Genomic DNA, 5,248 nt, shown 5'->3' on the forward strand with positions numbered 1-5,248 from the left:
GGAACACCTCCGCTCCCTCTTTTGATGGTGTATGTTCGGGCATTCGAACCTTTTCTTACCCGCTTTTTACCAACTATGGTCGGACATTCGCACCATCTTACAGCGAAACACCTCCGCTCCCTCTTTTGATGGTGTATGTTCGGGCATTCGCACCTTTTCTTACCCGCTTTTTACAAACTATGCTCGGACATTCAAACCTTCTTGTAGCCAAACACATCCACTCCTGCTTTTGTTGATGTATGTTTGGGCATTCGAACCTACTTGTTGCCCGCTTTTCATTAATTATGGGTGGACATTCACACCTTGTCGCAGCCAAACACCTCCGCTCCCTGTTTTGATCATGTATGGTTGGACATTCGCACCTTTTCTCACCCGCTTTTTGCAAACTATGGTCGGCCATTCACAGCTTCCTCTCCACCATACTTGTATGGTGGGATATTCACACCCACTTGCATCCGAAGACCTCCGCCCCCACTTTTGTTGATATTTAGTCGGTCATTCACACCTTACCCGTTTTCTTGCAGCCAAACACCTCTGATCTCGCTTTTGATGATGTAAGATTGGGCAATAAGACCTTGCTTTTCCTGCTTTTCACCAACTATAGACGGACATTCACACCTTCTTGCAGCCGAACACTTCCGCTCCACCTTTTAGGTTTCTATCACACCTTTTTTTTCACCGCATTTTATAGATTATAGTTGAAAATTCTCAACCACTCATCCGAAGACCTCTCCTCCCGCTTTTGTTAATATATTTCAACTTTAGTCAGACACTCACACCTACTTGCAACCGAACACCACCTCTCTAGCTTTTGATGATGTATGGTCCGGCATTCTTACCGTTTCTAACACATTTTTCAGCAATTATGGTAGGACATTCACACCTTCTTGCAGCTGAACACCTCCTCTCCCACTTATGATCATGTGCGGATTGATTTTCGAAAATTTTCTTTCATGTTTTCTAGCAATTAATGATGGACATTTAGACCTTCTTGCAGCTGAACACCTCTTCTTCCGCTTTTGATCATACATTGTCAGGCATTCGCACCTTGTCTTACCCGCTTTTTACAAACTTTAGTCAAACATTCACACCTTTTTGCAGCCGAACACAGTTTTTTGCAGCCGAATTTGGGCATTCGAACCTTTTCATACCCACTTTTTACCAAATATGGTCGGACATTCACACCGTCTTACAGCGGAACACCTCCGCTCCCTCTTTTGATGGTGTATGTTCGGGCATTCGAACCTTTTCTTACCCGCTTTTTACAAACTATGCTCGGACATTCAAACCTTCTTGTAGCCGAACACATCCACTCCTGCTTTTGATGATGTATGGTTGGGCATTCGAACCTACTTGTTGCCCGCTTTTCATTAATTATGGGTGGACATTCACACCTTGTCGCAGCCAAACACCTCCGCTCCCTGTTTTGATCATGTATGGTTGGACATTCGCACCTTTTCTCACCCGCTTTTTGCAAACTATGGTCGGCCATTCACAGCTTCCTCTCCACCATACTTGTATGGTGGGATACTCACACCCACTTGCATCCGAAGACTTCCGCCCCCACTTTTGTTGATATTTAGTCGGTCATTCACACCTTACCCGTTTTCTTGCAGCCAAACACCTCTGATCTCGCTTTTGATGATGTAAGATTGGGCAATAAGACCTTGCTTTTCCTGCTTTTCACCAACTATAGACGGACATTCACACCTTCTTGCAGCCGAACACTTCCGCTCCACCTTTTAGGTTTCTATCACACCTTTTTTTTCACCGCATTTTATAGATTATAGTTGAAAATTCTCAACCACTCATCCGAAGACCTCTCCTCCCGCTTTTGTTAATATATTTCAACTTTAGTCAGACACTCACACCTACTTGCAACCGAACACCACCTCTCTAGCTTTTGATGATGTATGGTCCAGCATTCTTACCGTTTCTAACACATTTTTCAGCAATTATGGTAGGACATTCACACCTTCTTGCAGCTGAACACCTCCTCTCCCACTTATGATCATGTGCGGATTGATTTTCGAAAATTTTCTTTCATGTTTTCTAGCAATTAATGATGGACATTTAGACCTTCTTGCAGCTGAACACCTCTTCTTCCGCTTTTGATCATACATTGTCAGGCATTCGCACCTTGTCTTAACCGCTTTTTACAAACTTTAGTCAAACATTCACACCTTTTTGCAGCCGAACACAGTTTTTTGCAGCCGAATTTGGGCATTCGAACCTTTTCATACCCACTTTTTACCAAATATGGTCGGACATTCACACCGTCTTACAGCGGAACACCTCCGCTCCCTCTTTTGATGGTGTATGTTCGGGCATTCGAACCTTTTCTTACCCGCTTATTACAAACTATGCTCGGACATTCAAACCTTCTTGTAGCCGAACACATCCACTCCTGCTTTTGATGATGTATGGTTGGGCATTCGAACCTACTTGTTGCCCGCTTTTCATTAATTATGGGTGGACATTCACACCTTGTCGCAGCCAAACACCTCCGCTCCCTGTTTTGATCATGTATGGTTGGACATTCGCACCTTTTCTCACCCGCTTTTTGCAAACTATGGTCAGCCATTCACAGCTTCCTCTCCACCATACTTGTATGGTGGGATATTCACACCCACTTGCATCCGAAGACCTCCGCCCCCACTTTTGTTGATATTTAGTCGGTCATTCGCACCTTACCCGCTTTTGGCAAACTATGGCCTTCTTGCAGCCAAAAACCTCTGATCTCGCTTTTGATGATGTAAGGTTGGGCATTCAGACCTTGCTTCACCTGCTTTTCACCAAATATAGTCGGACATTCACACCTTCTTGCAGCCGAACACTTCCGCTCCACCTTTTAGTTTTCTATGGGGCATTCACACCTTTTTTTTTATAAAAACACCACAGGAACACCGTATTGAGGCTTTGTTCTGACCGCTCATTCGGTGTCGCATTTCTTTCAAGCAATTCTCCCGGTTAGCCCGCACACGGCTCGCTCCCAGAGCCGTGTTAAAGTCTGCTTCGCATTCACTCTCTTTTCTCAGCAGATTAAAAGAAACTTCCATCCTGCACCGCTGTTTGCTTTTTCACAAGAGCAGAGGAGAGCGCACCGTTCCCAGCGGCACTGCAGTACCGGGTCGATGCTTGGAGTGAACGGAGCAAGCTCCTTTTTCAACTCCTATTGATACAAATCCATTTAATATGTAGTCCTTGCATAGAGGACACATCAGACATTAAACTGATAAGTACAGATACTACACTTGATCTTAGCCAAAAGGCCGAGAAGCGATAACTGTCCACTGGTTCACGTTCGAGGGCCCTTCCTGGCACAATGCGCACTTGTAGCGGTGTTCTTTTTATGGCCATAGTGTCACTTTGCACCTCCGCCCACCCGCTGCACTGAGCACTCTTCAGCCCTTTTAAATGGTATAACTTTACACTACCGCACGCTTCAGCGAGCACCATTCAAGCAACAACTTTGCACTCCAGCTTCGAACATCGGCACAGTCGCAACAAGTAAGGCGACTCTACTCAGAGAAGTCACTCTGCACAGTAACAAGATTTCTTTTGCACAGACAGAAAGGGCTTCATCCGCAAAGGTAAAGCCTGCCAAAAATAGAAACAACTCATTAGTGCTGCTCAACGTTGTACTTTGCAGTAAAAGAAAGAGCAAATCTAAAGTTTCAAGAATCCGAGAATAAGCTTACTTCCATGAGTTCTTCACGATTTTGGATTTTGCTATAAAATGAATTCCTTCACTCAAACTAAATTTAAACTGCTAAACCGCTAATCTGTTACATGCAAGGCAGATGTCAAATTCACCGAAATAGGATCTAAGGGTATTTGGCCAATCGAGCTGTAGCAGCTTCGGTAAAAGAGTATAAGTTGAAGAGTTTGTGAATAAAGGTGTGCGCACACATAGTGAGTTGTAGGAAAATAGGCAGGGAGCAATGCCGGCTGGGGTATAGGTTCTTGTATGTTGTCTGACTGTTTGATTTGAATGTGTTGTGTAAGTGTCCTGTTGAATGTTACATGTTTGGGCTTTGACATGCTTCACTGTGGTTATTAACTGTGTGGTGTGTCCTGAAATGTTATATGTTTGGGCTGTGTGACATGCTTAATGCTTTTCAGTAGCAACCCACTTATTCATATATAGCAACTGACAACATAAGAAGTCCGGACATACTTTGATAGTAGTTGTAGAAGTATCCTTATTGATAATAGATAAACTAATTCATAGTGATAGAACAGTAGATGAACAGGTGCCTGCACATGTCTCATGAAAATAAAATGGGTGTATGATTGCTGACGGCAGAGCAATACTGCCAAACTTATGAGTTCTTGTGGCAAACTTGATTCAGTGTCTTGACGTGTATACGCTGTTTGGCTGACTTGTCACAAGAAACAAAGTGTGTTTGATAAGATCCGACCATTTTATTACGGGAGGATCAGTATGTATGGATTCTGATGTGACTGATAAACCCATTCGTATCTTAAGCATAATCTAATACGTGAGACAACGCCCTGGCACACAATCCAAAAAAAAAAAGAGAGAGCGGTTTTGTGTCCCCACAGTCCATAATGTAGAAAAGGGAGAAAAAAGCCTTTCTGATTTGTTGTGTGTGCTCACAGTGCAGAGTGTAGAGAAAAGAGAGAAAAGAAAGCCGTTTTGGTGTCACGGGTGTTGTGACTTACACACACACATTTCTGAATTGAGAAAGGAAATTATTTTAGAGGAAGCACTAGAGTTTAGATCCCACATTTGTTGATAGGCATTCATTTAATTTTTCTTTTAATCAGTTTTAAAGTGAATACTAACTGAGAAATGAAAAAGGTGAAGAGTTTAGAAGCTTGGTTCAAGAGCAAAACTTGGTTTATGATCAGCTGAGTCTCTAAACAGAACAGCAAAGGGCTTCATCGAACATTTAAAAAAGATTCAGATTGTTAGAATATCCAGAATTTATAGGAATGGTGGTGATTACTCTTATTTTCTAGAATGGAAATAACTGCACCATGTCTGTTTTATGAATTTAAGGGGCTAAAAAGTTTTGTTCTCGTTTTTCTATGATTAACCGAATGTATGTGAGAGTCCAAACAGACAGAAGGGTTACGGCCGAGCGCTGAACCTTCCAAAAAAGATGAGACAGGCTGGACCCGTGCCATACTAGTTAAGACCTGCCTGTGGATAACAGGTTCTTTAAACTCTCACACACACAAACTCACACACGTTCGCACACATACACCCATACACACA

At 43.0% G+C, this 5,248-nt stretch overlaps 1 non-coding gene across 1 annotated transcript; it reads right to left on the reverse strand.

Annotated features, from left to right (window-relative positions):
• Positions 1-3,093: 3,093 nt before the first annotated feature.
• LOC140286137 (U2 spliceosomal RNA) lies at positions 3,094-3,284 on the reverse strand. Its single transcript, XR_011911024.1, has one exon. It is a non-coding gene; the product is annotated as a U2 spliceosomal RNA (small nuclear RNA).
• Positions 3,285-5,248: the final 1,964 nt, after the last annotated feature.

The sequence above is a fragment of the Leuresthes tenuis genome, unplaced genomic scaffold (assembly GCF_036924035.1).
Source record: "Leuresthes tenuis unplaced genomic scaffold, fLeuTen1.0.hap1 SCAF_74, whole genome shotgun sequence".
Taxonomy (NCBI): domain Eukaryota; kingdom Metazoa; phylum Chordata; class Actinopteri; order Atheriniformes; family Atherinopsidae; genus Leuresthes; species Leuresthes tenuis.